This window comes from Argiope bruennichi, chromosome X2, assembly GCF_947563725.1.
Source record: "Argiope bruennichi chromosome X2, qqArgBrue1.1, whole genome shotgun sequence".
NCBI classification, from domain to species: Eukaryota; Metazoa; Arthropoda; class Arachnida; order Araneae; family Araneidae; genus Argiope; species Argiope bruennichi.
The window spans coordinates 46,086,388-46,112,039 of NC_079163.1; the positions used below are offsets into that span (position 1 = coordinate 46,086,388).

The following is a 25,652-nucleotide window of genomic DNA, read 5'->3' on the forward strand; positions in this document are numbered from 1 at the left end:
ATTTTTTTAAAAATTCATTAAAAATAGAAATTCAATTTATAGGCTAAAACATTAGTATCATTAAAAATATTATTTGTTGAACTTTAATATGAAGAAAAAAATCAGTTTTGTGCTGCAATATTTTCGGAAGTTATAGCGGAAAATCGCCAACATTTCTCTTAATTTTTAATTAATTAAAATTCTGATTAAAAATTAAAAAAAATCGCCCCGAAGAGCACATTCTCGCCCTCCAATATTATATATATAAAATTTGGTAGCTGTAAGACGCTCTGGTCTGTAGAGCGCCAACACACACATTCATCTATATTAAAATTATAGATAAAATGCTAGTTTCGAATTTGCTTTCTTCGAACTTAGTGACTTATATAGAATTGGTACGTTTTCATTCATCAGCGTTTGAGAAATAAATCCATTGAGCTTCGAATAATTTAAATGCTATTTCTTTACCCAACTGTTTCTATAAACTGCATATATAGGCACTAACAGCAATGGAGTCAAGAAAATAAAACAGCATGCAGCGCCTCCATTTCCTACTGCGACGAGCAAGGCTATAACTAAACATTAATTTCTCATCCATTGTATTCATGTTATCATTATAATCCGCAATCAAAGGGCAAGTAATTGGCATTCTAACTCCCTTATAATTTTTTTTCTGTGTACTATGGAATACTGATATTGATTATAAAAATGTAAAAGAATGAGGACTCCCTTATTGTCCACCCACGTCGTTGTAAAAATTTCGCATCACTTACAAATTATTCATGTCCTCCTCAATTTTTGATATCTTTACTGAAAACTGGTAAATACTTGCTCGTTTTATTAAAACGAGCAAGTATTTTTAACGAGCAAGTAAACGAGTAAGCCTGCTCGTTTTATTAAAACGAACAGGCACCAGAAAAATTAAAATGTTTAGATTTCAAGTTTTTCAATAAATTTAGGCTGGTAAAATAACTGTGAAAATAAATTTAATTTCATCTCACTCTGAATCAAGAGGATGCACAACTTTCTCAAGAACATTTTTTGTCACTAGAATGGCAAGTTTTTCAAGTATATATATCAAATTTATAGCAGTATCCCGATTTATCTGCTAATACTCATTCTTCTTTTCATTGATTTTATCGGAAGTTATTACTTCATTGAATACCCTTTAAATTTTATCATCGATTGCTACACTGAGAACAAGGACTAAAATTTTTCTCGAAATTTTCTTGTATCTTGCCCTTGAATGGACTAATTTTATAAAGCTTGTTATAACTGGTACTTTCTTTTTCTGGATTTAACTCTTTGCACACGAATATTGCCTCTTACTCACCATTGAAGACGGTGCATCATTTGGAAGTTTCATTTATTTATTTTTTAATTTTAAATGTTAAAAATACTTACAAAATGGCAAAAAGACGTTGATTAATTTTTCGGGGAAATTCAACTTAAAACAATTATATATATATTTTTGGAGCAATAAACAAACCCTTATATTAAGTGAATAATTATGCATAGAATTACTTTTCAGAATGTAAAGGGTTAAAATATTATCATTTAACTAATATGAATTAGGAACACCTAAAATATTTACAAATATTAATTGAAAGATATATTCATAACTAAAAGGGATAATGCACCAGGCATCTCTATAAATTTGATTCCAATTACAGAATTTATACCTATGAGTACTCGAATTTCTAGCTCATTAACTGCAATGTATCTATTACTTTGCCATTTCTGAATACAAATTCGTTTTAAAAACGATGGAATCAATAATGATTTTTACAATTTACAGCACGCGTCATATGGAATTGAATTTGTCAGATCTGTGATATAACGAGTCGGACCAAAATGTGAAGAAAATACTTCAACTGGAATTATGCTTCCGTTACGCGTACATTTTATAATCTTCTTAACTACCTTTTTTTATGTTGAACTGGTATATATGTAATTTCTTCTACGGAATATCATTTTTAGACACTTTCATATTCAGACTTTCAGACGCGTCATATGTAATTTTTAGAAAAAAAAGTAGGCGTACTTCCTTTTTTCGTGAAACGAATAATTGATTCATCGTCGTCACTTTCAGAATCAAGGCAAGAATTTTCATTTGAAGGTAATTCTTCAAAATCCAGGTCATATTAGTTTTCGTCTCTAAGTAATTTGAGGTTAGAAATTTTATAACAAGAACTTGATGGATGTTTTTTGCTCATTTTGAATCTGAAGGATCACAAATCAGGAAGTATCAAGTACAATTACAGCTTTAAGAACATTAAAACATAAACAATAAATATTTTTTTTGTATTACTCCACAAGTTGCGTTATGGGACAAATAAAATCCCAAAATACTTTATATATATATATATAAAGTAAAACCATTAATTTTTTTATAAAACTCTTCGCCTGCTTATATAAAACTAATTTATTCTAAAAATAAACTTACTTTTATGATTTTTCCCGCAAAGCCAGGAGAGAGAGAGAGAAAAGGAGGCTGTTTCAATAAAAACCTCCTCTTGCAACAGTTGATGAACATGAACTGACATACTGAAACTTACCAACACAAGCGAACACATTTTTAACATTTGTTGTTGGTATTACCAGCTTCTTCATGTAGGTAAGAATAAATATAAACCTATGTGTATGCAGCTACAACAATATTTGGAAGCCGATAAAAAAAATGTTCCACTATATGTATCGGCGTATGAAGTAACCAGGACACTTTTAATATAATTGTGGCCAAAGAGTTAAATTAGAAATAAATGCCACTTACTTGTTTCTTTTACTAATTAAGATAAATACACCTGAATAACCAAATATCTACACCTACCTTAGTATAATAAACATATATAACTCACGATTTCTGAATAACACAGAAGCTAAAAAATAAAGAATATAATTTTATTTAGGAAATATACACGAATTAATATATCTAATATCTTTAAACGAGCAGTTCTTGCATATATATTTAATTCGTGTATCTCGGAAACGGCTCTAACGATTTGGATCAAATTTCATATTTAGATAAGGTTTTGCATTTTAAGTTTATCTATATAGCTGTCTTTCCTGAAAAAACACGAATTTGCATACACACACACACACAATAAAAAAAATTATAACTATTAGAATCCAAGAGATGGCGCCACCAATCAAAGCAAAATCTAAACATACCGAAGTTCCGAGCTTCAGTAAAAATCTTATAACTTTAAACGAACAATTCTTGTATATATATAAATTTATTTATTTCTTGTATGTCGGAAACGGCTATAACATTTTCTTATAACTATTGGAGCCTTTTTTTTATCAGATCGCATGCTGACAATGTCAGATAGCGTTATCTCGGACCCAATTTCACCATGGTAAAACTGTGTGTAAGTTCAGAAATATAAGCAATCACAGATAAATTGTAAAATGAATACTGTAATATGGCAGATTGTTCCGAATTACATGTTAAACTAATTGCATCATGATTTTTTAAAAATTAAAATGACCAGTTCATATGTAAGAAAGATTGTAAAATATTCATATTTAAGTATATATTCATATTCAGTAAGTGATACGTATCTAAATATTTTCTCCGAAAAAAGAAGATTCTGCTAAACAAAACGGACGAGATAATATCGGTTTCATTGGTAGATATATATATTAAAATATGTTAAATTGACTTTCACATTTTTTAACATATTTATTATTATAAATTATAGTTTATGCCGTTTCCATAACTTCTTCACATGAAGTAGAAATTGCAGTTTTGTTAATGACGACGAATTTTTAAACTTTAAAATAAATCAAACCAGTCTTTTTAAAATGTATTCCAATCTCCACAATGATAATGTTTACAAAAGTCTAAATTACAACTTAAAAAAAAAATGTTTTTTGAATTTCTAAGAAATACCTTAAAATAAAAATGACTGAAAAGTGACCAGATCTGTTTACTATATGAAATAACCGTTGCTTGTCCTACATTGCTCCGAGATGGAACTTGGAATGAATTGCATAAGATGAATTTTATTCAATTAAAATATAGTTGCCTTCACTGGAAGCTCCAATACATAGAGACAGAAACTCTTTATAAAATATCAAATAGAATTAGCTGAATATAGTATCATCATCTTCAATAAAAATTGCCACAAAAAAAGAAAAAAAAAGATTCTCATTTTTTTTTTTATAAAGAAAAATCGATCAATGCTAATTTGAAAGTGACAATAAAGACGAAAAATCAGAGTAAAAAGGACAAAATGGATTGAAGCAATCACAATCAATAGCAACATTTATCTTAAATCCCATCAAAGTGAATGATATTCGAAAAATTTTAGATTTTTTTTAAGGCTTTATAATTTGTACATAGCAGTTTAACACAAATAAGTACGAATAATATGCTTATATGTTTTGGTTGATACTGGAGATTCAACGACGATTAATTCTCATATCATTTATTTAATTTTAATAAAAACAACAGCATTCATTCAATAAGTGTAATTTTTGGAGCTTTAAGAATATCCCCACCATATATTATAAATGGCGTAAAAAAAATATATATTGAATTAAAATTTTCATTTAATAGATATGACATCAGTTGTAATAACAAGATATTATATACACCTAGCAATAAACTTTTTACGAAGATTTATATGTTTGATTTTAAAAATGGAGACATAGCAACAAATTAATTAATACTGAGAGTTGCCCAGTGTTTAAAAACACAAGGATCTAATAATCACTTTAGTAATTTCTCTAAATTAATAAATAGTATTAAAAGTGATGCTTTCTAAGATTGCTAACATAGGGAACTAAGGAACATAGATAACATAACATAGGGAACTAAGAAACATAGATAACATAACATAGGGAACTAAGGAACATAGATAACATAACATAGGGAACTAAGGAACATAGATAATATAACATAGGAAAAAAATTCAAAATTAAACCCTAGTATAAAAGGTAAATATTTCATTAAAATATAAGGCAAAATGATTCAAAAAGTTGGATAAGAATGAGAATTTTTTTCTGATAACACACAAATCTTAAATGAAAGGTGTGAAACCCACTTCCTACTAACAGAAGACAACCTAATATTTTGAGGTAGAAACTTTATTAGAAATCATAATTAAATGAAATATTATTTATCAATGAAAATATCATTAAAAGCCTATTATACTTTTGATTTTGAATCAATGCTTTACAGTCAATAACAAAAAACTGATGAGGTTTGATTTGAAACTCTAAGTAAACACAAATTTAACTATTTAAATCTGAGTGGACTTGACTATCTATAATAAAATCAGGTAATTAGAAACAAGTTTTGAGTCGTTTTGTATGTTCTTTGACTTTATATACTCCTAACTTTAAAAAAAGCCAATTCAAATAATTAGGAAGCTATAAAAATAAGAAACTTTATCCAACATTAAAACTTTATTAAATATCACATAACAAAATCCTATCAGAAACTATGTAAACGGAATTGATGCAGCAAGAGTGGTCTCCCAAAAATTTTTCGCATACTCTCCAATTAAGGTCTTCTCCCCCCCCCCCTCCCATCTGCATAAAATTATGGACCATAGGTAAAGTGGTAAAGTCACAAATATCTTGAAAGGCAACAGCAAATAGTTCCACACTATAGATCTTTGGCGTGAATGTAACATTTTTTTTTTTCTTCTAAATATATTGTGTGAATATGCATTTTGACGGTCTTATAGCTGACCGAATGAAACTAAAATTTGATGTGGAACTACAGTTGTAGCCACAAGATAATATACAGAATTTAACTGATTCAACTCAATCAGTTTCTGAGTTATTGTGCTTAGATGCATGGGAAAATACAAATCAACAGAAGGTCAACCCTTTAACAGATTTGATTAAAACTTTTATTAGAATCTATATTTTAGATGCTAAGCCTGTATATGAAATTTTATAAAACCTAGCTCTTTGCATTTTGTAATTATCGAGTTCATTTGTAATAGAACAATAAGTCTAGCAACTTTTCCTGTAAATAGATTTCATTTAAAATTTGATAGAACCCTATTCAAACTTTATTAGTTCAACTAAAAGCATTTTTCAGTTATCTAGTTTACTGATAGACAAATATAATGCTAAAAATCTGTTGGTCGATATTTAAAATGTGAGATTCGTAAAAATCTGAAATTATAATTTTTTGACGATAATAATACTCTGCAAACTTGAAAGTAAAAACATGTCTTAAAAATTGAATTTTTAACATTTTTCAAAATATATTTTGCTAACTTAAATTGTTAAATGTTACTACAGGCAAATTTAGCTGCCTCATAACACATAAGAGGCAACAGCTTTTAAAATATAAACACTGATGAGATAACACAAACACAGATTAAATAAACATACAGTTAAAAGATATTTAATTTCATTGCTGACAGAGAATTTTTCAGACAAAATTATGACAGCCGTAAAAGCATTTTCTAAAACAATATTAATAAACATTTTTCTAAAATTTTCAAGTAAATATAAGAAATGAATTTATTGCATGCATTGATGGAGATGATTTGTTTTAATACTAATTAGCTGTAAAGGAGGAATAGATGATGGGAAATGAATAAAGAGGTAATTACAAAAATTCCATACATGCCCCTCAATATGATAGAATGCATTTCAGTTAGTATTTTAATGTAGTGACCCTTCACATACAAGATTAAAATTAAAATAATACTCACCAAATATACCCGTCAACAAAATGAGCATCCACACACTTAATATGTAAACTTTCATTATTGTAATAAACGAAAATATAGTATTTAAATCTTTCAAGACATTCTTAACACAAAAGTATGGCAATAAGCAGTTGCTACTTCAAAAGTTATTTTTTATAAAACCTTTCAATTGTTATTAAATCTTCAAATGATCGATGAATGCAAAAAAATTACATAACTTTTGATTAAAATAATAGTAACAGATACACATTTTTTAAGGTTGCTCTTCTCTTTATAATTGATTAAAAGTTATTGAATTTCTTATTCAATAACTTCTTTGAAAAAAAGATCTTGGTTTTTTTCCAAAAAAGATCTTGGTTTAAAATGCAGCAGATTTCAAAGGCTTAACAAGGAATGTGACTTTGACTCAATTAAAGATCTATCGGATACTACTGGAAATAAATAAAATCATTAAAGTTTTAATAGTAGTATGTGGTGCTCTTTTTTAAAAAATTCCTACAAGTCTAGACTACATGGAAAATTATTTCTATACACTGACAATATTAATAAGTATATCCATAGATCTTATAGTATACAACAGAAAATATTAATATATTTTTGCAAAACTGATGTACATGTAACTTTACAAGCTCTTTTCATCAAGAATAAAGAACTGTGCATATAGATTTTATTATATTAAGATTTAGGAAACAAAAGAAAGAAAAACTATTTCAAACTAAATATCTTAGAATCATTAAAAATACAAATTTCTGAAAGAAAAATAAATGAGTTTTCATGTAATATATTAGAATATAAGAATCCTCAGCCTCAAGAGTCATTCAAGTTATTAAAATTCCAATTGTTGGTTTGGCTATTTCAATTTCTTACTTACACTACTTACTTGAATTAGTAACACAACTTTTGTCTGTACTGTTTACACACAGGCATTTTATGAGATGTGGAAATAGTAATTGGTTATTTTTATTGGCCTTTATCATTTTTATATCAAGTTTATACTAAGTATGGCTACGTTTATAATAACTAAGAGTTCATAACACTGTTTTAACTTATTAAATAACAGGTTAAATGCTCAATAATATGCATTTTCTTATGAGTTATTGCTGTTTATAATATATTTATGAATGTGTGAGCATGTCCTGAAGTTAATAAAATATATCAGTAAAATGAGAATCTAATCCCTTAATTCCAACATTTATATTTTATTATACTTGTTTTTATGTTTTATAATTTTGGATTTTCAATAAAAAAGAATTTATGCATATAGAATACAAACACTATATACAAGCTTTTCCATAAAAAAAATATGTACACCTATTACACTCAAGAAGTGACCATTGATTTCATTTATAAGAAGAAAGAAAAATGAATAATAGTGGAAAAACTTTGCACTGATTCTTACTGTAACAAAAAGACTGAAATGAGCAGATGTTATTTATGAAAAGCTTGATTTCTTGGTGAGTTATATGTTATTCTTTGTTTCTGTTCTATTAATTCTTATCCTACCTACCTATTCTTGTCCTTCTATTAATTCTTGTCCATTGATTCTTGCCTTACCTTATTTTAATGTAAAACTCTAAATAAATTTCTAAATGTGAAAAAGAAGTCCAGTTTCATAAAGGATGTTAAAAGTTAGATAAAAAGCAAGGACATAGCAAAAAAAAAAAAAATCTATAAGTACAGAGAACTTTAAAAAACTTTTTATTTATAAAAAAAATTCTCAGGCTTTTATATGTAAATTATAGTTTAATGTTTTAAAGCCCTCTTTAACTATAGAAACTATTTAGAAAATAATTTTTAAAAAAATTGCAATATATATTTCTGTGCATGGAAATTTCTATATGTAGAAATGTTTCCAGGAATCTTAAAGTTTGATATATAAAAGTTCAACTGTACTTCTAAAAGAACAAGCATATTTCTTGTATGAGAGCCTGAGATGTACTGCACTCCAAGCTTTACAACACATTCTAAGCATATCTATGATAAAAATTGAAGGATCTGGAAAAAACTTACACAAATATTATCTTATTTCTCATAAAATTTTTCACTTTATATGAAGGACTTCTCAGAACTGAGAAAAATAAAGAAATGCATTCTTTTAGTAACAAAATATTACAATTACATTTTTAAAGAATTGATTTACCTGATGGCTCTCAAGTTTTCACAAACAAGTTGACAATATTTTAAAGAATTGATTTACCTGATGGCTCTCAAATTTTCACGAACAAGTTGACAATATTTTCGTGATAAAACAGAGTCAGGAAATTCAAAAGCATAAATATGTTTGGAAGACAATCTAAGAAAGACAGAAATGACATTAATGTTATCTAATGAAATAATATTAAAATAAACATTCTACAAAAAGGCATAGTGAATTTACAATAACATTTAGAAAAGAAATTTTTAAAGTGCAAAAATAATATTAAATAGAGCATTTTGAATAAAAAAATTAGGCATTTATAATTATTTTTAAAAAGACATTTTGCTAAAAAAATAATCAAAAATATTTTACACAAGACAATTATAATAATTGGAATTTGTTCTTTCTTTTTACGCTATTTTGCTGTTGAATACTTCATGGAACAAAAAGTCAATATTGCTACAAACATTTTCAAATAAATACTAATCTCAAGATATGTTTCCTAAATTTTAAGAAATGATTTATCAATCTAACAAAAGTACATTTTTTTAGACGAACATAATAAATGACATAAATGCATACTAAATCCAACAATGCTAATTCCAAACTAAAATATGTTTCTTACATTAAAAAAAAAGAAAAGAAAAGTTTAACAAAAGTTATTTTAGTTACTAAGCAGAAAAAAGTAGTCAGAAGTTCAATAAGTTTTACTCCTAGTGGATAGAGAAAAATAAGTTCAGTACTTTTATATATAACAGGATAAGGAATTTTCGAGGTTAAATTTGTAACTGATGTGTGTAGAACAAAATTTATATAAAAAAGAAGAAATTCTTTGCTTTCGGAAAAAAAAAACTAAGCCTTGCTGAGATGATAATACTGATATAATCATTTGTGAGTATGCTCAGAAAGGTCAAGGAGAAAAATAAAATCAAAATCATATTAAAAAACTTACTCATGGAAAAGTCGCATAAACAAAACCTATTCATAATATAAAGAGCTATATGAACTTAGACTTTTGGCTGCCCAAATAACTTCAACATTGTGTTATATCTAATAATTTTTCATAAAGCTTACAAAAATGCATTCTTAAATCATATTAGCTCTGATTTGAAACCCTGAATGGTTAAAATTAAATTGCCTGAGAAAGCATACATTTGAAATTTAATGTGACCCTTCTTAGATCTTTCTTACAGATATAGTTGTACTTCCTAGCATATACAGATATTTTTTATTTTTATTGTTGTTCATTTCATTAATTTTGGATTGTATCATTCACATAAGATATATTAAGTTAATTCTGTTCAACATATTACATTTAATTATCAATTCATTTTACAGAAGACAAATAGAAATGCCTTGAACAAAATCAGACAACCTGTGCCCTGTGTTTAGAAGAATAGTTGAAATTTTTGAAGGTAATATGTTACTGCCAGATGTAGACACTATAAATGTTATTTATTTCCCTCTAATTGTGGATTCCTAATTAAATTTGTTGAAGGATTGGTTCAGCTTATAAAATGAAACAAAAATAGAGATTGGATATAAAATATCGCAAAAAGCCCCATGTTATGAATTTTAATATCAATAGACAGATTCATAAAAAAAGTATTTAATTTCCATAGGAAAAATGCAAACAAATTTCCTGGAAATGAAATATGTGAACTACAAGACTTCCTCTCTACATACCTACTGCACTCCTCTATTACTTCTCTAGTTTTTGTCTTGCATGGGAAGCAAGTAAAGCTTTCCTCCTGAATTGTAGATCAGGATAACTATAAAAATAAGATAAAATATTGAATCACACTCGAACTAGTATTATTAGAAAGATAAATGTTTGCATTTTAAAATGGCTTTAAAATAATTGCTATGCAATATTTCTGGCTGAAATTCATCAAAAAAAATTTAATTAATTAGAATTTGAGTTAAAATTTCAAACAAAGAAAAACAGCTTCAAGATGCACAATCCCATTCATCAAAATATATCTATAGCATATTTTGTAACTCTAAGTTCAAACGTCTGTTTTACAGATTTTCTATATACATTCATCTTTATCATTATTAGAGAATTCAGCTATACCATGACAGAATTTTATGAATATGCAAAATATATAAATCAGTTGGCAACAAATAATGTTTTTCAATAATTTCTTTTTCAGACAAAAAATATGCAAAACCTAATTAAGTACATAATTCATATAATTCTTCATTTATCTCACATACTGAATCAGGAAGGCTAATATGAATAATAAAATGCATAGATTCCCAAAATCATATATAACTTTTTGCAACTTTTCTTTGATAGTAGAAACTAACCACCCCCCAAAAAATAGAATTTGAATTATTTATCATCATTATAATTAACATAACTTAAGAGATTAGAATTAAAAAGAGAGTTATTTTTTAATATACCAGTTTTTAAAGGTATAAAATATACACAATACAAGGAGATTAAGTTAATAAAATAAAATCTTAAAACAAAAAAATGAGAGGTCTGATAATATGCATAATTTTCACAAGATCATTTAATGAAATTTCAAACAATCTCCTCAGGAAGTGACCCCACCCCATATTTCATCTACAACCAGAATGGGGATTTTGCTTCGATCTTATAAAACAGCATAAAATTGTTTTTGAGCAATCACACTATATATACTAGATTAATTACACATAATACACTACTTGTTGTTCCTTTTCAAATGGAATTCATCAATTGTGATAATAACATTACAAATTATCCGATTATAAAATATTTGAACTACCAATCCTCTACTAAATTCATCAGCTGTTAAAATTCTCGAACATCTGAAACTTGGGCGGGGGTTCTTCCCTTACTGTAGATGGTCGCCAAGTAGTAAATAAAGCGAGCGATAGCTCGCCGAAATCGGTTCATATGTGTGGGTTAGTTATGATTCGTTCATCTGTTAGTTGTGAAGCGGTTCTGGTGCATCTCCTTGAGCAAATAGTTCTTAATTTATTTATTTATTTGCCCTCACTGCAATGCGATTTTGTTCTTCTGCTTTGGCATAAAGTTCCATTTTGTAATCATATTATTGAAAAAGACTATTAATAAAAATGAATAATAAAGTTCAATTATATGCTAATTAGTAAATTAATTACTTATGTAATTAAACATACCTTTTAAAAAATAACTTACTCCTACAGTAATAATTATATTGTTCAAATATATTTTATTATTTTTTAATGATATGAATAATTTTTTTACTCTATTTTAAATATTTAGTATCGGTTAGTTTCATCGCTTTCTATTCCTTAAGTTCTATTGAATAATTATTCCCTGCATTATTTTCAAACTTTCTTTCATAAAAATTAATATTTTCTCTTCCTTTCAACTCGAGTTTCGGTATAAAACTGACGTCAATGTTTATAAATAAATAACAGTTTAAAAAAATTATTGTCTGAATAAAATGCTGTAAAAATAACAAAAAGAAAATGCAAAATTTTATGAATGTGCTTATATTACCCCTGTTTTAGTTATACCTATTTTAATCTTTTGGCTTCCTTTATTCATTTTATTAATATTTTTTGCGTGTTTTTTTTTTTTTTCGGAAGTTAGGCTAAAATACTTGCATAAATGGGGGCAGCCAAAAATTTGCATAGAATCAGCAGAAACATTTTTTTTTTCTTATCTTTTGATTATGTTATGAAAAAAAAAACCTAGATGAAGTTCTTTTGTCAAAATAATTTAATTTTATAATTTAAATTTAGAATTTAAATAAATTTATAATTTAATTTTATCAGTATCATTAACATTTTATGCATATTGCTAGAGTTTATATACTAATTAAAAAGAAGTATTAAGTGTGGCATTTTTACAGGATCGTCTACAAATATTTGTTTGATTAAATCTGGTGATACAATTTTTTTTTTTTTACCAGAAATTGGATCCAAGAGCATTTATAATTCTTGTTAACTCAAAATGTAAAAAATTACATTTTTTAAAAATTCAAAATTAGAAATACTTTTATTATATAGTGAAATATGTAACTATTATTAATAAGCAAGAGCTATTTTTAAAATCAATGGATTTGAACAGTTTCTGTTCCATGTTGTTTATAAAAATTCAGTGAATCTCCAAAAATAAACTTCGTATAGCTTAAAAAAGTATGGATATTTCATAGTTTTCATTTAAATTCCCTTCTTTACTGTCACGTAATCAATAAATGAAAAGTTTTCTTACAAAAAACTTAAATAAAATCAAGCCCGCTTCAAAGCGGTACAGCTCATTTTTTATGTAATTTCGTGTAAGAGTGAGATGCAACAGTAAGTTGGAGGAAAGAAAAACAAACCTATAAGTGTTAAGTTCTATATTAATAAAATTTTTTAAAAAACTCGTCTTGTAGAATTAAAGTAACTTTTCTACAATTTTTAAAGTTTTTGAAAAGATGCAAGGAGATTTCTGACTGAAAGAGTTTTTTGAAATAAAATTCTGAAACTAACAAACTAGGTAACAATGGTATATTCTTCTGAGAAAGTTCCAGAAAATTAGTCCCACTATACGACGAGGAATGTAGCGAAAAGGGTAAATAATAAGTCTAATTGCTTTACCTATTTCTCCATTGTTAGGTTAATTTACTTTCGTTAATGGTTAACATATATATTTTTTTAATTTAACAGATTGAAAATATTTCTCCAAATTTTGTAAGTGATTTACAGGCATTGCATCGATAGTTGTTTTAAGTACTTTCTTTTGCCCCTGTTTCAGAGTATCTTTTTAATAATCTTATATAAGAGAATATTCCATCTCAACTCATAAGAAATGTAAAGTATTAGATTGTGTTGAATTGGCACAGTTGATCCACAAGCTATTTCAGTTTGAAAATTTTTCAGAAAATCTATAAATTCCAAATTAGTAAAAGTAAATGATAGAGAATTTTTATAATACATAAAAGAAGTTCCTCTAATAATAAGAAGAAAAACGATTAGACACACAATTGTTAATTTCTGAATAAAAGGAAGTTCTCTTGCACTTTTTAGTGTTTTTAAAACATTAATTTAACAATAAAATTCAAATAAATCCTTTTGATTAATTTCTTTTCCCAAAAAATTACGCAATGAAAGTTTCTTAATGTGATCCGGCCTAATTTAACATTCACTTTGTAATCCCAAGTAGCACAAAATGCTACACAATATTGCGCTAAATTATACTATATTATTTAATATTCAACAATATTATACAATATTTTGCATATTGTTTAATATCATCCAATATTGTACAATATATGTGTGTTACTGGGGTTATAAAAATCAATGAAATGATGTATTAGAATGTAGACAAAAATTTCCATTTAGGGTGAAGTAAAAAGTTTTTGAATTTTTTGAAGTAAAAAGTTTAACGATCTGTCATTTGTAACAAGAGACTGACATTTGTGGAATTTTTTGCTCCTCTTGTAAAGAAATATTTGGAATCATTTTCCATATTCAATGGGAATTCACATTTCTTTGTCTGGACAAAAGCGTTCTAGATTGCAAAAACCTACTGACTACACTATTTACTGCAACTGAATTACAAAAGAAAATGAATTTAAAATAACTTATTTGAATGTTAAAGATGAAATTGAAATCCCTAACGGGTATGAAAGTTTACCTGAAATAATTTATGGTGCAGTTGAAATTTTCAAAGCCTCTTTTTAAAATTTTGAAAAATCGTGATTTTTCCTATGAGCAAGACCAAGCAATAAAAGTAAATGATTCCAACGAAGATAACAGTATTGAAGAAAGCTCTCCAACAAAAAATGAAACTAGTCAAGCATTTGATATTTTGAAATTATGTGTGCAACATCAGTCAATAAGTTTTAAAAAAACAATACAAGTGCGAACTTTATACGAGAGAACTATTTAGGAATAATTGTTAATAAGTAACAATTAATGAATCTTTAACTGTTAATTTTGAAATAAATTCTTAATATTCCTGAGGCATTATTGCCCCTTTTCTTTTGATCTGATAAAAATATATTGATTTTACTGAATTCATTTATTGTTACCGACTGATTAATATTATCAAAATTTTAAGTCTCGAAGTGAACATATTTTAGAGGTAAATATTGTACATCAATATGTGCTGAATGTCAAATAAAGCTAATTAATTCAGAACTGTTTTTAAAAATCTATAATTCTGAAAGGTTAATTTTGTAAGAGTTTTGGTATATCATATAAAGTTTCATCCTTCATGAAAAAAAAATGATAAATAAACTAAAAAAGAATTTATCATAAAAATATATTCAATTTTTTTACAGAAAAAATTTAAACATCAAATCCCATAAATGTAAAAGGCTTTACTCTGCTATTCCTGTCTGTGGTATACGAGAAAATTAAATTTTTTGGATTATTCAATGGAAAAAATGGATAAATAGGGAGAAAATATTGTTTGGAAAATGGCAGGAAACTATATTGTGAGAAAAAAATAATACATATAGATGAAATTTTTCAGGTTTGAATCAGTGGGCATAAAATATTAATAAAGGATCTCATCAACATTTTAGCGTATTTGTTTTTATGATTTTTGCTGCTTTGAAATAAACATTTCATTCCTCTTAAGAAAAATCGTAGAATACACATTAAGGATGCTTCTTTTTATTTAGATTTGCTAAATTATTTCATTAGTGTGGTGTAGAAATTTGAACAGGAGTGCTGGTTCAGTTGTCGTCCTCATCATTTGACTACAATTGAAAATTACAAGATCAATCTTAAAACAGTCATCATATTGGGCGAATTTCAAAATCGGATATTCATCTAATTAAACTTACTCGATAAATGGAAATACCTCGGATACAAGATATTACGTTTTCTTCATAGTCTAATTACATGAAACCTTCTCCTTCGGACATTTGTTGCAGCTTTCAATGAAATCAAAATTAATAGAATGTCTTCCTAGAATAGTTTGGTCTTCTTGTGTTGTCTATGGATTCTGTTTTTTAACGTCGAATTAAACATCTATGGATGACTTGATTTCAAACCATAATTTTAAAAATCTAAACATCTGCTTCTCATTGAGAGTAAAGTGAAGGTTAGGAGGTTAATTTATGGAATAAGATGTAATCAAGCAAAACTCATTTAATTTTGTTTAGAAAATAATAGGTGAAAATCTTTTCATTGATATTTTTTAAAAAAATAATATGCATTTTTTTAAAAATCATTTGGCCCAGTCTGTAACTTTTTGAGCAGCTACAAAATTTGAAAATTATTTAGTAAAACTGATGTTTTCATTTTAAGAAACATAAAGCTGCAGGCTGTAAGAGAATTATGTGTATTACAATATTTTATTTAAATATAATTTTAATACTACATTATACTAGCTCCAGTACTCGTGGCTCTATCTCCATTACTTCGTTCTGTTTGTTTGTAAAAAAAAGCAAAAAATATATTCTTCGTTTAAAAGTTTTCGAATTTTTATACTCGATCCTTTAATATTCTTAAACCTTGTAATTAATTAATTACTACACTAAAGCTTTAGAATAGTAACGCTTTTTTAATCTCTTACATTCTTTGTTGATAATTTTTAATCAAATTTTTCATTAATTATTAATACAATTTCGAACATAACCTTTTTCCGTTTCTTTATATTTTTCAGTTATCAATTTATTTTCACTATTCATCTTATAATTTCATACTTTCACTCAAAATTGCAAGTAAAAAAAAGCATTAATGTTATAAGTAAATCGGGCATGCGAAATGCTCTTCCAACTTGATTTATTTCAATCTATTAATTTATATTTGCTAAACATTATTTCTTGTTCCAAACATTTTTTCAAGCCATTTTTATTGCCACTTAGGTAGACAGTTAGTTTTAGAAACAGAAGCGAAAAGCACTTCTAAGGTAAAAATCGCCTATCTGTTCGTACTGCGTAGTGATACATCCCGTTACGAATACACGTATCGGAACGCCTTAAAAATTCGTTACTGCGCATACAGCTACACGCAGGGTTTACCAGAGAGAGCCGTGCGAAGAATAGCAGTAGTTAGATTTGGCGAGATTTGGTCACTGGGTGCGATTCCGGCATCGTAAAAAAGAATCGTTTTTCCTGAACCGACTAATCGATTTCGGAATCAACTAGTCGGAGCGGGTCCGATTAGTCGGATCCATTGAATGAATGAAAAAAAAATGGAATGTCTTTGCTGGTGCAGTACTGGTATTGGACGAGAGAAAAGATGAATCAGACGTGTTGTTGCATGACCCACTGTTGTTCTTCGAGGAGGAAGGGAAGGGAATAGGCATCGTGTCTCGTCGAATCGGCTGTCATATTTTTTTTATAAAGGCTGCCGATAAGCTTCTTCTGGAGGAGGAGTTTCGCTAACCATTTGTTCTTTTAGAATGAAAGTAATTCTGATGCAGGCAAACACCTGTTCAAAGATCAAAGAAATCAGTGCAGCTATTGATTTTGTCCAATTATTCTAAATGGACTAAAGGCTGTGTGAGTGTGTGCACGCGCGTGTGTGGTTTTGATATTACGCAAGAAAAAAAAAAGCACTAAGAAAGCCTCAAAAGCAAATTATTGTTATTATATGAAGTAAATAATAACAAGAATTTATTATTTTTGTACTATTTTAATTTTTATGGATTTTTTTATTTTTTTTATTTCTGCTAGGTTAAAAGCTAATTCAAATGACAATATCTTTCATTTTTCTACTAATGAATCAGAAACCACACAATATTTATAACCTAATTTTATTTAATTTTTATATCCCTAAAATCTCTCATTCAGGCTACTTTTTGTAAATGTTAAAAAAAAAAAAGAAGTACCTTTTTTTAGAATATTCTTCAATTTATTAATTTTCTGCATTTACTTTTGGCCTTTTTTTATTTTGCATTTAAACTGTGACAAATAAACTGATTTTGTACAACAGGCTATGATTTCTTGTTTGAAAGTTGTTCCAACATATCTTATTGATTGCTTCTCATTTTAAATCATATATGAACTTTAAATCATTTACAGGTAACCCCTTCATTCCATTTGATTTGATAGCATCTTACAAAATTATTCACAAAACCTCTTTTCCTCTCAATTGTTTGGTACTTATTTAGAATTTTTATGATTAACCTCCATTTAAAATCTAATTCATTTAAATATTCGAAGATCCTAATCATTTTCGCTCTAAATGCATGATGAGAAGTTGGAAAGCTTTATATTTGCTTTTTACTTTCTTACTCAGTTTGGACTTACGAAAATTCTATACTCTTCATCTTCCCCCATTGTTGCCAATTGGGAATGATGATTTTATTCTCATGATTCAACGTACAAAACAGCTAGTAAAAGATTCAACTGATTATTTAATGATGTTCAAAGTATTGTGTTAAAGAATTTTAGAGTGGGGAGCTGGCATTTCTTATGTAAAATGGTCAATATAATATTCGTTTTAGTCCATCGCTATTTTTTACGTATTGTGAAGCAAAATTTAAATGTTAAATGTTCTTCTAAAAAAATGAAGATTATATTCAATATAATCTTCGTTTCAATATAGGATATATTATTTTCATGTGTTTAACCTAATTATTTTTAGAAAATTTCCCCGAATTTATTTTTATATAAATTGTAATTTAACTATTTATTATTTTATTTCCATCACAATTATTTTTCTTTCTTTCTGTGTAAATGAAGAAATAGTCTTTATTTATTTTCAAGAGAATTTTTTTTTTGAAAATTGGAAAGAGTATTAATAAATAATGAAAGATTCCATAGATAGTTCATTGTCATGTTTACTTTCTCTAAGAGTTATATCTATATCTGGAGAAACAAATTCTTTGTTTTTACAGACACTAACACGGGAGAGTGGGAAGCAGGTAGCAAATTTGGAGGATGGGTAGCAGGAATTTCATATGGAAGGATTCTCCTCTTAATGAATATTTAATTTTCTGATTAAATATTCATTTTGTTTTAGTGGTATTTTTATACATATCAGGAATATGAATATGTGGCACATATTTTATAAATTTAAAAAAAAAAAAAACATGAAAAATCTTGATTGCTTATCAAACTAAGTTAACTCACCAGAACATATCTATTAAACTTTTCTCCGTTTTAATATATCACCAATTCTACCTTGTGAAATTTTTAATCTGTATATTCAGATCTTGGAATTATATATTAATTATGTATCAATTATATATAAAAAAATTGCTTATTTGTAAACTCAACTGCATATGCTCTTCAATTAAAAATGATTTTTTTTAAATTGATAAATGACTTTTATAAAATTAATCATCAAATTTTGTGAAAAATACTTGTCATTAAACGTCTTCCGTGGTGTAACGTGGAAATCTGAAAAAGGGGTGCCGCCTCAAATTTCCTTCTTTCCATCTGACCACTGATTAAAATTACGAGGTCCATTTTAAAATAGCTATAGTTCAATCCGAAATTAAAACAAAACTATCCAGGCATTTGCCAATATCAGATTTTGCAATTGTTGTGTTATATGGATTCCGACCCTAACAGATATAATTTGTATTTAAACATAAAACAATTTATTAAAAACTTTACTTTTGTCTTTGGTTATAACAAGGTAATGTGCCTTTTTTAAGCAATTAATTATTATACCAAATTATACTAGATGGGATGTCAGAATATATAACGTAGAATGAGAAGCAGTGCTTAATAGTTTTGCACTTACAAGAAAACTTTATTAGAAGCATTTTATTAAGAAAACATTTTTGCACAGAGTATTGCATTATTTCACAAATAGATGATTCTGTTAAAGGAATTTTTATTTTAAATCTGTATGAAAATGGATTTACTATTTTTGATAGAAAATTTTTAATAGAAATCCAAAGTATTATTACTACTTTGACAACACGAAAAAAAAAACTTGATTTTTTTTACGAATTTGATATTAATTATTGAGAGCGATAGGTCCATGATTGAGAGAAAAGTCTAACGATTTATTTAAAACTTTGATTCTGAGAACATGGTGAATTTACATGAGAGGAAGTATTCAAACAATAATTTATTACTGCCTCAGAAATACAATTATAATATCAAAAGCTATAGTTAACCCTATTTATTCTAAAAATCGAATGAATTTATGTTGCAAGGAAAGATTAGAAATAATATTATTTTTTTTGAAAAATATAATGAATAGGTACATCCCTTTTAATAACTGCAAAGGAAACAGCTCAAGTGATACTTGAATTTAAAAATAAAAGAATTAGACGGAAAGCAGGTTAAGGGGTGGAGGAAAAAATCGTTTTGAAAGAAACGACCAGTCGAAGCCGATTTCTCTTAGTAAAAAATATTTCAGAATTCAATATTTTCTAGTAATAATCCCATTATTTCTTTTAAAAAAAGATTAGAAATTTCTCACGAACATGAGATTTTATGTGGTTTTCGAATTTTGATGTAACTAGAAAAATATTTGCACATTGACTAAAGAAATATTCTTTAATGCTTCAAAGACTTAAATAAGACTTTGCAAGACGATACTGATTGCGGTGATTTATTCAATGAAATCAATATTTGTTGTTGAGTTTTGCAATTTAGGATAACAATATAATAACATTTATGAAAAAAATTATTTTAGCTTTATCCAAATTTTGTAACTGTTCTAATAATTCCATAAACCTTGCCGATTACCGTCGCATTTTCAGAAGGCTCTTTCACAAATTGAAGATAATGATAATGAAAAATCTCTTGAAATTCAACATTAATCAAGAAAGCTTTACTTCTTTTATCTACCAATCCGAAATTTTTTTAACCTCCTCCTAAAAAAATTATGACGATATTATCAAAGATTTGAAATGAATAAAGCATGTAAGAAAATAAAACAAACATCCCTGTTGTTACTTTATTCCTATAAGTCGTATATCAAAGGGAATGAATATAAATTTCTAAAATAATTACTTTTGCTATTTTATTTTTTAATTGATTAATATCTGTGACTAAAATGTGAATTTGATAAAATAATTTATTTATCATCTTCCTGTATCCCGAACTCCTAACTAAAACAGTTTGTGCAATGTAATAAATAGCAGAATTTTCTATAAAATATTATTTTGTTATAAGAAATTCATTTCAAGGTCCAGAACCCACTTTTGTTCGGACAAGTTCTGGAATTACTCTTAGAAACCTAAATAGGTTTTGCTGAAAATTTGAATAGAAGTAATATAATTGTGTTTATAGAATGATCACCATATTTGGGAGAAGGAGAAACGAGGAAATTTTGGAATTTGCTTTGAGCTTTATTTTGTGCATGTATTGTTGTTATTTTGTGTGTTGATCACCTCTGGTACTCAACCTCATCATTTTCCTTGGGAAATGTAAAAATCGCAATTTCTCATACATATCCTTCATACCTATCGTTGTAAAAAGCCTATAATACCCCTCTGTGCCGTTGCTTGTTTGGAAATAGCAAGAATTCCTAATAATGCACAGCTATGAAATTTTCCTCATTTGCAGCTCTCAATTAGAAGCTAGTTTCTTAAACTACTCATAATAGATTTTTATCTTGCGACTGAAATTATGAGAATTCCAAGTTGGTAATTTGTTCGAAATTTTTTTTTTTATTATTTTCTATCTAAAGAGAAAGGTTTTGATTAGTTACGTAAACAGCTTGTTGCTACTTCTTTAAAATTCTGCCTATCATTTAAAGTTGATTAAATATCGTCATTTCAAGATATTATATGTTGCTTGACCATCTGCAAATCTGATAAAATGTTAAATGGTTGAATAATTTTTCAAATTATATTTAAAATTTAATTAATGTTCAAATAAAGGTTGGTTCTCATTTAAAGATTGCTGTTAATTCTTGTTTCATTCCTCAAATCACAATGTTTGCTCCTGTTTCGTTCTCTCTCTCTCTCTCTCTCTCTCTCTCTTTTTTAACAAACATATTAAATGGAATAGTCTAAAACTCAAACTAATTTTCTTCTTTTGGGAGAAAAATCAGTTAAGAAAAGCACTTTGTTGAAAAAAGAAAAAAGTACAGTCTCTCTGTCTTAAAAATTAGAAAACTAGAAGCATGCTTGAGTGAAAGGGAAATATGCAGCAAAATAATAGTTTTGTTGTTATTTTTTTCTTAATTGAAAATTACAAACATAATTTTTTCATGCATTAGAATCTTGAAAAAATAAAATTCATAGATTTGAGGAAATAAAATTAACATTAATGTATTTAGGTAAAATAGCGAGTACGCATTTTCTAAGTAATAAAATATTTTTTCGTATAAGCTAAAAATATTGTAAAGATGCAGAAAATCAGTTAATTTTTTTAATTTGTATAGAAAGAAGTACAAAAAATGGTATTGGCAAAAAGTAATTAAAGGATAGCATTATTTGCTCGTAATGTAGATTTTTACCAAACTTTATTTGCATATATTCTACATTCTGTTCCATTTAATATTTCTTCATTTAGATGTAACAAAACTATTATTTATACTATTTGTTTTAGAATATTTTTTTTAAGAGTGGGAGATCTAAATTAGTATAGGAATTAAGTTATATTTTTTAATAATATTCTGAATTTCTAAACAAGAGTAAAACTGAATAAAATGTATTTTATGAGTAAACTTTAAAAGATTATTTGAAATTTAAACTCTTATAAACATTAATTATACTATCAATAAGAAGAAAAGTAAAATGATAAAATCGCATGAGGCAGCAAGGCTCGAAACAGCAACGCTAGGGTTGGAAATTTGGTGTATCTGTGACACTTGAATACCTGCTCTCTCCCAAGCATGTCGTGTGCGCTTAAAGGACACAACGTTAAGACATATTAAAATTACTTTTACATATTGTTTAAATTTTAGTGATAGTTAAATTGATAAGTAAGTCAATGAAAATGAAATTTTATTTATATGGTTATTAACAAATTTATACTTTTGGATATTGGCAGAAGATTCTTGATGATGAATAAGATACTTTGTAAAGTACAAAATTAGGCAGATTAAATTAGAAATTTCATGAATTGAATTGATTAGAAATTTGAAATGCAATTTCATAACTGAATAATATAGTGAATAAATTGTCTTTGAAAATAAAAACAAATTTGTAGAAAAACTGCATTTTAAATCATGCAATTCATATGAATCGCGTGTCTTCTTCGAAGTACTGAAAAATGTGTCCAGTAAGATATATTCATAATCAGAAATACGGGATTATTATTTTTAAGAAAATTTTTAATTGATATTTTTTATCAATTTTAATTAACTTAACAAATGGAATTAATTAATAAAAATATTATTAAAATTAACCTTATGAAAATTATATTGTTATTAATAATAGTTTATTAAATTATTCATTTGAAATTTATTATAGTTTAATATTAAAAACTTTAGTATTACAGTAATTTTGAGCAATAATTCAATTTGAGTTCATGTTCCGGACTTTGTAAACAGTCAGTGGTTCCAGAACCGCTGCTGGAAACAAGGCTCCGGAATCTCAATATGAACGGTTTTACCCATCGCGACATTAAAGTCGCGCCAAAGAGCCGCTGTCGTCTGAAAACTCTAGTTTAAGAACGGAAATCTGTCTCCTGCTGCCATCTACACAAATAATTCTGAAACAATTTTTCTCTTCAACGTAAGTCGAAAAATAAAATGCATGTACGTATGAGAGGGTAGTGAATTATTACGTATATGATTTATGAAAAGAAAATCACATCAACATTAAAATAAATATATTATATTCGTTGTAATGCAAAAGTTATTTCCTAAGGATCAAACTCATTTATTCTTAGTTCATTTCAGGGATTCAATATGCTATTCATTTAAATATTTATTCCATTTATTATAGGAAAATTCATTTTTTATAGGGAAATTTCTCAATAATAGTAAACACCATCTGTATTCGTGTCACACATAGGGGCAGATTAAGCCTTCTATGTGCTTTTAGGCGTTGCAAATTTCGTTCTCCCCTCTTTTCTCTATTTAACTTCGTACACCAATTTTTTAAAAATAGATTTTAATTTTCTGTACAAGAAGTTTTATGTAGTAAATTGATAAATTGACCAAATATTTAACTATGGTTCCCCTTTGAGAGAGTTGGGTTCAATATTTCGTATATAAAAAATTATCAAAATGCAAACTTAAAAGCAATTCCAAACAAAATAGCATAACTTTTGAACACAATGTAAATACCATTTAATTATAGGAACCAGGCATTATTTAAAGTTATGAAACAACATTTTAGCAGTTTTTTTTTAATGAATGCAAAACTTTGAAAAGATAATTAATTAATATATTACATTAATGACTTAAAATTCAAAGATGCTTGATTTTATTCTAGTCAGTTTATGTTCAAGACCTCTAGGAAATTGCCTACTTTGCCTATTTGATAATCCGGCTCTGATCCTACAATCAACATCAGTCAGAATCCAATTAACAGGGACTCTTGCTGTTCCGAATTTATTGAATATCGCAATGTGTTTATTGTGCCATAAGGAAAATTTTAAAAATTCGACATAAACCAGATATTGGAAGTCTAGTGAAAGTGACGGGTGCATTCATTAACTGTTTGTGAGAATACACTAAAAGGAAGATAAGTACTCCTAGTTGAGAGACCTTTCAATGTGTTTCAAATATGGTCTAATTTGCACCTACCAGATGGCGCCACGTTATGGATTTTAAGTAGTTACGTGTACTACAATCAGAAATTCTTTCTTTTCTTTTTTAAAACTCTAGTAGTAAGATAAGACATCCGGTTTTTTTCCCCCTTCAGAAATTATCATTTAAAAAAAAATTAAACGGAGCGTGATCAAAAGATTTTTTTTATGCGCATTTATACAGAGATCATTATTGTGATGTGTTTATGTAGAGAGGAAGATTATGTTGGGAGGAAGGATTTCACCAGATGGCTCCACATATAAGTATAATTGAACTTTTGAAAATTATTATTAAGGAATGGAACAGGGCGAAATTTCGTGAACTTAGCAATTATAAGAGAATAATTAAAAAAAAAAATTTCATAACTTACAAGGGTTCGTGGAGGATTTAAAATCTTTTTTAGTAATAAATCAATTTCAAAGAAAAGCAAAACATCAACACTTAAGAAGTCATTTATCATTTTAATTATACGGTAATAAAATTCCACAATTAGTATGAGTCTCTATTTCAGGTCAGTGAATTAGGTTCCGAATATTCTCCTGGTGGTTTGTTAAGAATGTTTGGCGACTGTGTTGAGTTGTGTCAAGAGTTGTTCTTATCATCTGTTTAGAGTTTCGAGCGCATAATCATTAAAATTCTTCTCTTCCAGGTGGAGAGATAACCCCACCTCCCTCACAAAAACATGAAAAAATAACTTTAAGGAACATATTCATTTGAAAATACTGGAAATTCGGATTAGTACCTTAAATGATATTTTAATAAAAAGAAAAGTTTGGATTAAAGGATATTTTCGAATAAGAAATCTAATAATATAAAGCTTCATTTTTTTCATTTGTGACTCACGTACATTATTACCAGCAACTAAACATGAAAACATTGTTCTCAAACAGTTTAAGAACTCTATTATAATTGCAGTTTCAGATTAAAACTTTCGTAACGAAAAATACATTGTAAAAATATACAATACTGAAATTAACACATCTAGAAGTGCATGTGCACTTGTCGACAAGGTACACACTTTGCAATAATTCAAGCAGTTCAACAGAAGGTTGCATTGTGTAATTGCTTTTGGAAATAAGACTCCCAGAGCAAGAATAATTAAACGGTTTTATTTCTGCACATATCAAAGTTGTCGAGTTAGCGAGCTAAGTTTGGAAAAGGCAACAAAGCAGCTCCAGGAGATATTTAATAAAACACGGAGAAACAAATTTATGTTTTCTATTGATATCAAGTTTAGAACAGTCTTGTGGTATACTGTGGACTCTCTGATTTTTAGATACTACAAGGAAATGTTCAGGAACAATAAT

The 25,652-nt window shown here is 27.3% G+C and overlaps 1 long non-coding RNA gene across 1 annotated transcript in view; it reads right to left on the reverse strand.

Annotated features, from left to right (window-relative positions):
* LOC129960111 (uncharacterized) overlaps positions 1 to 11,593 on the reverse strand; it is a 64,947-nt gene extending 53,354 nt beyond the window's left edge. The window contains exons 1-3 of the long non-coding RNA XR_008783533.1: positions 11,479 to 11,593; positions 10,486 to 10,571; positions 8,860 to 8,955 (exon numbers count right to left, since the gene is read on the reverse strand). This is a non-coding gene — a long non-coding RNA (uncharacterized LOC129960111). The remainder of the gene's footprint in view (positions 1 to 8,859; positions 8,956 to 10,485; positions 10,572 to 11,478) is intronic.
* Positions 11,594 to 25,652: the final 14,059 nt, after the last annotated feature.